Genomic DNA, 10,393 nt, shown 5'->3' with positions numbered 1-10,393 from the left:
CCCTCGCCTGTGCACACACACACACACTGAGCAGGCTGGGCCCCGGCACTGAACTGGCGCACCCGCTCTCCCAGCTCCAGAGAGGCTGCAGGCAGCGATGCTGCACAGCCCGTGCTACACAACACACTGCACTGCTTCTCACACAGGGAGAAAACAAGCAGTTCTCCGAGGGCTAAAAACGAAAGAGTTTGTTTCCTTCAAGGACAAACACAATGCTAGTATGCACACAAAACATTACCAGCAATTGCAAATCACACAACAGCATTTTACTCTTGGATTTTGATTAACACAACTGACTCATGAACAGCTCTTTCATGCTTCCCACAGAGCTCTGACCCCATATAGATGCATCTGCATAAAATGTCAGGGGAGCATAAACCAAGATCTACAGAAAGGCTTTTATAAGGACATCCATACACAGCAAGAATTCCATCTAACCAACGAAAGAGAGCAGTGAAAAACTGTTCCCAACATTACCCAGAAGAAGAGAATGGTTAGCAGCAACCAGTACCTCTGCATAACATACACATTTAAAGCAAATCAGAGATGAGATTTAAGCTCTGCTGTTGCTTTCATGGAAAAGCTGCAATGTACAGAGAGTCTGTAAACACACTTGCACTTATCCCCAAGATTCTTCTAAAGGGCAGAGAAATTAAGAAGAAATTAAATATGTATCAAAGAGACCAAATGCACATTTTCTCCTCCTTGCCCATTTTAATCTATAGTTTTATTTCACTGGGGAGGAATCAATTCTTTAAAAATTAAGGAAAGAGAAATAGATATTTCATTAGAGAAGTGAAAATCCTAGATAGTCTGCTGCATACAGCATTCATTTCTACAAAAAAGGACTTAGAGCCAGTTAAAAGTATTATCAACCTGCAATCATATAGCTTCCTGGAAAACATTTTCAGCTCTAAGACTTCCAAGTAAAAGTTGCAGATTTCTAATGACAAACTAGAAGGAAGAGAAGAAAGCAGGTATTAAAAATTCCTGCACTGTTTCTTTTGTTTATTTACAAATAATACTTGGTCCAGCACATGCTTTTTTAAGTAATAGATATGATACTACTGGCACTTAACTTCTATGCATGGTCTGCTTGCACAGCAGCATCACCGGCAGAGGCGAAAGTTGAGAGCTCTTAAAGCCACCCACCTCTCCAGCCATTAAATAGGGAGCAGTGCTTGTGCATCCTAATAAGTATAAAATGAAGATCAACTAGAAAGAAAAAGCATCAATAAAATTCATGTCTTTTTAGATTAAAATCTCTTTCCATCAGGACAAGTTTTGAGTCCCATCTAGGTGTTATTTAATTTTATCTAATTTGAACAATTTCCAAACATCAAGTTGATTAATTTCAACAGCATGGTGTTATGGAAAGATTTACTGTACAGGGGTTGTCTAGCAGGGAATGAATAAAAAAGCCAGTTCTTTGCCCTGAGTAACATGAGGTTTTAAGACTTCCCAGATTTCTAATGGGAATACTTCACAGCACAAGCATGTTTTCTTCTGGGAGTGAAACCCACCAAAATTATTAAAAACTGAGATCAAATGGTGGTGTCAAACCCAAAGGAAATCATTCTACAGTGGAGAGATTTTTATCAAGTGAAGAAAGTGGAAAATAAAGTTTTTGTTGTTGCTGTTATGCTTTGGGTTTTTAGGTTTTGTTTGTTGGCTATTTTTTTTGTTTTGTTTTAAACAGAACAGACACACATGCAGAGTAATCTCCCTCAAAGACAAAGCAAATTTCTATGGTTTGGAGTTCAGAAACCAGGACATCTACGTGAAAATTCATAAACTACTGAAAATTCTTCATTACTTTATGTAGAAAACATTTTGCCTAGCAGAGACTGCAACATGGGCCATTCTCTAAGCTGGCCTTTCCATCAGAGAAAAAAAAATCTAGGTAATAGCAAGAGCAGAATCCACAAATGCTTATTTCCAGAGACACCTAAAAACCACTGAAGTACAAGTAACTTTGGTTGGACTTCTAAGATGAGACCCTTACTCTACAAGAGAAACTAAGAAGCCCAATTGGCAAAGCATGGATTGTCTTGAGAAAATTATCTAGATGAAGATTCTGTACAGTTAACAATAAAGCATGCTTCCACAACTGGCAGTAACTACAGGAAGCAATCAAACTACAAACATTTCCTAAACCTAATCTGCTTCTGTTTTTTTCTTTAAAGAGAGACCTCTATCCAGCAAAGGCAGTCATGGGGAAAGCAGTCCATTTATTTATTTCTCTCTGCACTGCAGTAGAGCTGACCTTACATATACAGATTTGGTATTTTAACTCCCTTTCCCTTTCTTCTAAACAAATTTGAAAAAGAAGCTAAACAGAGAAAAATGCTTTAAAAGGCAAAAATCAGCACAGGAGAGGTTCGCCAGTTCTCCCTTTCACATCCTGCGGCTCTAATTGCAAAGGCAGAAGCCAATTCAGTTTGACCGTTTTCATTATGCAGAAATACCTGAATTTCTGCAGCAAAGATGCCATCCTGCATCCTGAAGTGTAACACAAATCCATAATTTCCTTTTTTAAAAACTTAACCCCACTACTAAGTTCATTAAAAAAAAGAAAAAGGGAAGCTTTAAAGCCTCAGTGTGCTACTTCTTCATAACAGTGTAAACTGCAAATCCTGAAGTGATCAGAAATTAAAACCTAGTTAATATGTTAAAAATCAGGAGGTTTCTATTTAAAGACTTTACTAGTTGAAAAAATGTAAAATCAGAGAATCATTTCGGTTGGAAAAGACCTTTAAGATCACATGTAACAATGGAAGATAAATTCATAATTAGAAAAATAACTACACTCCAAAATGTGAGGTATTTTGTCCAGTTGGCTGGGGCTTTTTCAAGAGGAAAGACACCTAATAGTATTTGGAAAAAAAAGGTGTTTTTTTTTTTATCTCAACACCACTTCTGTTCAGATCACAGCATAGATCTGCAGCTGATGGTGATCTAAGATCTTCTCCAGAAAATCCTACAGAGTCCAGCTGAGGGCTACAGATGCAGGAGATACAAGGACAGGCTAAACAAACACAATCACACTGTTTCCACAGGGCCACACATACACAACTATTCATGCTCAAGAAGGATCTGGCTTGAAGCAGATCCCAGGTTCAGCCCATGGCAGTGCAATTCTGTGATAATGTGGAAGAGACAGAGCTCCCTCATTTCAGCAAGCATTAGGCATGTCCATTAAGGCTCACTTTCAAGTTACACCATAAAACATGAATACAATTAAATCGGACAGAATATAAGTTGTTGGCACTTAACTTATTTACAATAAATGCTTGGTTTGGGTAAATGGACTGTGTTTCAGCCTTTTACTTATCAAACACCAGCTTACAACAGTGTTACTATGAAGCTGAGAATTCTTTCACTGTAAATCTTTTTTAATAGGGACTGAAGTAATGACTTTGCAGTTGTTTGTCACTAACCACTCGGAACCACGCAAAGAAAGCTGTGTGCACACACTGACAGGCGGCCAGTGGGAAATCGCTGTGTCAAATACAGAAGACTGTACCAAGACCTCTGCAACTGTACAATCCTGTGCAGCATCAAGCACCTCATTACAGCTAAAGGTTTTGTTTAAAACCAAGGACCCTACTTTCTGCTAATCCTCCCCTCTCCAGTGTGTTCTAGACAAAATGCAAGATATCTGATTTTGCATATAAGCAGTAATGTGATGCTGTTAAACTCCTACTCTTCATGGCTTTATAAGCCCGCTGCAAATAATTTGTTCCAGGATGCAATTTAGTAAAGAAGAGCTCAGTCCACAGATGATTTTAATACAGTGTTTGCCAAAGGAACAAAATCATGTTAAATAACATTACATTGTAGAATTTTTCTTCTTAGGAGGGCCAGAGGAAGTAAAACTAAGGACAATATCTTTCTACTCCTCCTCGGCTATTTTTTCTGGCTTTACATATTCAATAAATCTGTAGGCAGGAAATGCATTTCTACATTTTATATTTTAGCCAATGGCAAATGCAAACCACAAGGTATTATTTACATCTTTCTTCAGCTTCCAGTGCTTTCTGTGGCTTCAGTCTCCCAGCCATCGCAGCTATCCCAGATCTCAGGAAGTCTTATAAATAAGTCACTACCGTCTCTGCAGATGTCCTCTGCTTCTGACAGCCTAACTACCCAAAGAATCCTTCTCCTAGCTGAAATAACAGCATTACTATTAAACACAAAATATTTCAGGCCACTATCCCACCACAGAAACATATTATGAAACTCTTAACTTGATTCGATAATGCTTGAATTTCTAAAAAAATGGTAAAAAAGAAAAGCCAGATTTAGAGCGTGCGCTGTGACAAACAAGAAATGAGAAATAGAAAAACACCAAGCATTTACCTCTGGCACAGCCTCTCTTGCAGCATGTCTGGGACAGAAGTGTTGCTCACAGGAGATGAGACCTTTCCTTAGTCAAAGAGAATCATCTGTTTCTGGTAACAAATCCCCTTTGCTAAACCAGCTGCACTAACTCAGCCCTAAGTTTGGATCTGTCACACCTGTTGAGTTCACTGAGTGGGAACAGGAGCAGCCCCACTGGGGCTTTGCGCCACCCCGTTAGCCCAGGGACAGCCACGCACGGGGCAGCCAGGAGGCAAGAGCAATTAAACAGGAGAATAAAGCACTCCCACCTCTCCAATTAAACAAGCAAAACTGAGAGCAATGATAACCCAGAGCTCAAAATACTGCTTTGAGGGAGCCCAAGTGAGAAGGCAGCACAAACAGCTGTCCAGGTTCCTCCAGCAGAAAGCTCAGCTCCCCTGTGCAGCAGCACCCCCAGCATGCAGGAATCCTGGGGGGCACCAGCACCATGCTACCCACCAGAATCACACACAAGCCTTCCAATCCATGGAACAGAATCATAGAATCAGTTAGGTTGGAAAAGAACCCTTAAAATAATTAAGTCCAACTATTCCCATTGAAAGGAAAAAGGTGAACACACTATAGTTACATTTTTCCTAAATAAAACAGCTCCGTTGTTTCAACTTGTTTCCCAGTTACAAAAGAAGAATAAATACTCCATAGCCATACTTAATAATATTAATTAAACAGAAAATATTCTTTCACTCAAAATCAGTGGAATGAACACTTCTAAAATCAGATGACTTTTTGTTAAAAAATCATCTTAAGCCATTAATTACCTGTTAGTTTTAGGTTTTGGTTTCTTTAACTTAAATACAAGTATAGGGTTTGTGAGGGGTTTTTAGTTTGGGGAACTACTTTCTGTTTCTTTTCTCTCGAAAATGTAACAGAACTTGCCTAAGGGGTTAAGACTCTCTATGCCAAGTTCCACCCAAAATTATTTTTAATGACCAACATTTTTAAACCCTGAAAACTGGAACCACTAATAAGCCCTTAAATTCAGTGGTGCTAGCAGATGCCACCATATTATGTAATTTTTGAAGCAAAAAACATCTTCTAGCAAAAGCATTTTAATGAAGGTTCTATTAACTAGTCTCCTGGTACTGGGATAAGTCCCCTGGAATGTAACAGAAAAGCCTTCATAGCTGGCTTGAGGTTTTATTTCTGGAGAAGTGCTGCAGACCACACTCAGGCCTATTTTGGGGTCTCCACTGGGACCCACCAGCAAGTTCTTTTCTCCATCATGTCCATTCCTCTGTGAATCACTCCCTGGCAAGAAAAAGAAGAAATCTTATCACCTCTTCTCTGTGTTACAAGATAAATGTCTGCCAACCTGTATCTCCGCCTTCAAACCCACTTGCAGGCTCCAACAGTGAGACAAACTGAATTATCTGCAACCACTGCCTCTTTCCTCGTATCTTACAGATACCGGCAGCACTAGAAAATCTAATTTCTAAGTGACAGTGTCAACAGATATGTCAGAAGTGGCTATGGGCAAAAGTTACAAGTACACATGCAAGAGGACAAGCCACATTAAACTCTCTCTAAGTAAATGTTGTCAAACTCAATGGTAACTGATGAAGCTCTTCATCCTGCTTCACTTTCAGCAAGGGTAAGGCTATTGCTACAGCAATATCATTACTACATGGTATTTTTCTGGTAGAAGGAGACCACAGAAATCTTCATCAAATCTTCAGCACGAAAATAAGTGAAGGAGAGAATCACAAACGAGAAAATGTAGAAGCCATTCTGTCCTCCAGAAGTCAGCCAGCTTACCCTTCTGCCTCCCTTTTCACCAGTCAGTACAGAGTCTTCAGACAGTCCACATCTACAGCCCATTTTGGGTCAGCAACTGGCCTCTGGGGCTTGGCCTTTACTTCCAACTCCAATCTTTCACACCCTTGTGGACAAAGGGCAACTTTTGAGTGGCCTTCTCTTGTATTGTCTTACAGTAGAGTTGTGGGGGGACCACTCTACAAATGTAAGATCACACATTTAACAGCTATCAGTTTGAATATTAGTCCTTTAGGAATATTTACATTTATCTGCCAGCAGGTCACATTAATCTAATGGGTTTAATAACTACCAGATCTTGATCAAACAAGTCATGAGGTCAAGGAACAAAAGTTAGATACATTCTCTTTCTCAGGTATGCACAGTACACTTCATCCAGTTAGGAATATTTTGGGGCAAGGGTAGAAAAGACCTACCTATAGGCTGACCTTCTGTGTGTGGATTCACTTGTGATGAGTCAGCAATGCTTTTGGGGCTCAACAAGCTGAATTGCTACATTATTATGTACACAGAACTACACCAAAGAATTAGACACTTCTGCTAGTGCAAATGCATGTGCTCACTGAGAGGTGTTAGCCAAAGAAAGCAGATTACATCTGTGCTCCAAAGGCCGAACTGGCTCCCACTTCACTTTTGGATGCCATTCCAAATGTTGATTTATAAAGCTGTATGATACAGGACTAGAGCCAAGGCTACTGTAGCAAGGCTCCCTCTTCCCATGTAGGGTACAGCAGAAAGGACACTTCTGCTTACAGCTCGAGGAGTCAGAGAAAATGGAGAGACAGCATGTCTCAATCTCAGGCCTTCAACTACACTTTGGTCCCTTTGCAAGACGCACACAGGTGGACGGCCCCTTGGCACAAGGCCCTTCTGCCTTTTGGGTTTTAATCTAAACCCTGTGATGGCGAGGTAGCTGAAGGGCCATAGGGAAGTCTCTCCCAGGGAGCAACGGCTTAAGAGACCAAGGACTCTTATTTGCATTCAGGTCCACACATTTGAGGAAGGCACAAAAAAACCAAAACACTCCCCCTACATGAAGTAGCACAGCTTTTCGTTTTGAAAGAGCAGGAAGTAATTTTTACTACTTTCTACCTGTCCATGGCATTCTCAAAGCTCATGTAGCTGGCAGGTCAATATGACCTGTGATCATATTAATGTCATCACAAAGGCTCAATACATTCATTATTATGCCAGACCCAGACACTCAGATAATGCCTAACTTGAGCATTACTGCCAAGCAATACACCTGCTACTTACTGCACACTTGCTCACAGCAGCTCATATGAAGTCTACCATCCAGATTTCTAGCCTGAGAAACAAACTACTTGGGAAAAAAAAAAAAAAAAGGAAAATTTAAAAAAACCCCTCACACTTCTGTTACGCTGCATTTTCTCTAAGTCTAAAAATTGGTAGCATGTATGACAGGTCCACCTCATTTTTCTTAATGATGTTTTTATTATTCTTTCACTCAATTAAAACAGAAATGGATATTGCATCTTCTGACTGTATAATTGTTATTGTAATCTGTTTTCGATCACTGCTTGGGAAATGGGTCCAAAACAACATAAACTATCCACAGCCTCAGAATACAAGTCATTTTCTTTTACTATGATACTTAAAGAGACATCTATCATGTTGCTCCGCTAACATGTTTGTATTATGGCAAAGAAGTTATTTGTAAGTTGGGAAAAGACATTATGAAAATCACCTTTTACTCCAAAGTATTGTATAACTCATAATTTATAACTACATTTCTTAATAACCATTCAAAATAATAAGGCTGGAAATTGTGCACATCTAATTTTAATATATAAATAATGGAAATGCACATAAACCAATATATGCTCAAAATATGAATTTGTATTACTCTCCAAAAAATAGGCTGGTTATAGTTTTGAAAATAACATGCTTCATTTCCAATATACGCCTGTCAGTTAAATTTATGGCAAAACATTCTCCGTGAGTTTAGATTACCAAGATGGTAAATACTTCTTTGTGAGTTTCCTCACTTATCTGAAGCTTCCGTCCAAATGCTGACAAAAGTCAGCAACTTCTCAAGAGTGAAGTGTTAGTGATACCCAAGTAAAGACAGATTAATCAGCCCCTTCTCAACATTACAAATAGAATTGAACAGCTGAGAGAGAGACAAAGTAACCTTGTGGCTGTATGCAGCCATACAAATCACGCTTTTGATATAAGAAACTCCCCTCCCGACATTTCATGCCAGGTTTAGTACCCTTGAAAAGATCTGCTGTCAATAGTGCGTCTTTTCATCTCAGTGTTTGTCTCTGGGGAACAAATAGGGGAGCATGTTTAAGTGGAAGACATTCCTACTGCATTCTGAAAACGCAGAGAGTATATGGTTATCTCAAGAGATGCTGCAGCTTCATATAAAATAGTGTCTGACAGGTATTAAGATTTTTCTGACCTTCTTTATCTTGTTGACATTGCTACTAACAAGGTACAGTTGTGCTTAAATTGTTTAATATTGCATGTCCATCTGACACAAGGACAGCAGTTAGAGCACAATGACTAAACATTTCTAGCCAGATAATTAGCCAGATAATTTTCTATTTAGAAAACAAGTCATATGCTTAGATTCTTATCTAGAGCTACCTGTCCTTTTTCTTCAAGTTCTGTTCCTTTCATACAGTTTCTACAAATAATGACAATCTTCTTTTTCCAAACATCACTGCATGAAACAGCAATAATCATTCAGCATTTGACAAGAAATTGAAAATATATCTTGAGTTCAGACACAGTATTCCTGCCCTAGCATCCAGTTTACCAGAACAACAATGCAGGGCTCACACTTAATTTTTTAAACTATCTGTAAATTATTTGTGTAGTTTTATTCTAAGTAGAAGTGCCTCCTGGAAGGAGGTTTTACACAAGTCCTCAGATACTAGCAACATCAACATTCACACCTTTAAAAATCAGAGTAAGAATTGCACTTAAAAAACCCAAAGCAGAACGAAGCACTAACCAATAAAACAAACAAAACCTTTCAAACATCTTTTGTAAGAGTTTTTTTAATGTTAGCAGCTCTAAACTGCTAATAGACAAATGCCAAAATCTTGTATATTTGTAAATCTTCAGGGGACACTCATAGAGCTATCAAATATATTTAAAATTTTTAAAAATTTAAAAATTTTTTAAAAAACCCAAACAACTAAAAATGTTGTTTCATGTTTTTTCTAAAGTTCCCTGAAATAGAAGAAATAACACTGGCAATATAAAATATTTTTTCCTTTACCAATATTCAGATCAATGCAAATGAAGACTGGGACAAGATATACTCAACAAATGCAGTACGTACTTTCATACAAAGCGCATGGACTCTAGATAAAAAAAATAAATCCCTGACTATAGAATAGTGACAATATGGACAACATGCCTTGCTGGCTGAGAACATATCACACATTAAAGCAGTCAACACTTGGGAATGGCCATGAGAACCTCAACTAGGAGGGCTAACAAGTGCCCCAAATGAAATGGCACAGAGTATTTTGTGTCTTTCATAGCACTAATCAATGTAAACTCATTTGTCGGCAGCCCCGCAGCAGAGACGCTGCTGATGAGCATTCTGCAACAAGTACAAAGCTTCTTGGAGGGCAATTTTTTTTAGTATCGCTAGAGGCTACAAAACATTTCTCAAAAGCCATCAAATACTCAGCTGCCTTTTGTCTGCTGTGACTATTTCTTACATCTGCATTAGTGACACATGCCACTGTGGGGACTGATGCAGCTGACCCCAGACATTTGGTACAGTAGGAACCAATTACCACAAGGAGATTTTTTCAGAGCTAGAAAGGGCTCTGGCTCCTTGTTCAACACAGCGGGCTGGTTTCAAAGCCACTGCGAGCTTCAAAAGGAGAGCACGCTCCTTTGGTAGTTACAGAGTATGAATCAGGCACAGGTTATCTCCAACAAACCCCCGTCCTATCAATTCAAAGGGACTTGGTAATACTTTATACCTTGAAAAACTGAGCCTTTAATCTGAAAAACACAGCAGTAGTTACTAATTTAACTAAATTATGAGGGGCAGTAATTAAAGGCCTAACTTAGCTATGCCTTGCAATTTGGGATTCAAAAGAAAATCTTCCCAAGTTTTACAGATTTTTCAGCTATTTTGAAAAGTTTAAAAATAAGATTTAAAAACAGGTTGAGGACCGCTCAATCACAAAAATAAGAATTTTCCTAAACAGGTCACACA

This window comes from Geospiza fortis, unplaced genomic scaffold (assembly GCF_000277835.1).
Source record: "Geospiza fortis unplaced genomic scaffold, GeoFor_1.0 scaffold112, whole genome shotgun sequence".
Taxonomy (NCBI): Eukaryota; Metazoa; Chordata; class Aves; order Passeriformes; family Thraupidae; genus Geospiza; species Geospiza fortis.
The sequence above is the reverse complement of the archived record's forward strand: the minus strand, read 5'-3'. Positions refer to the sequence as shown.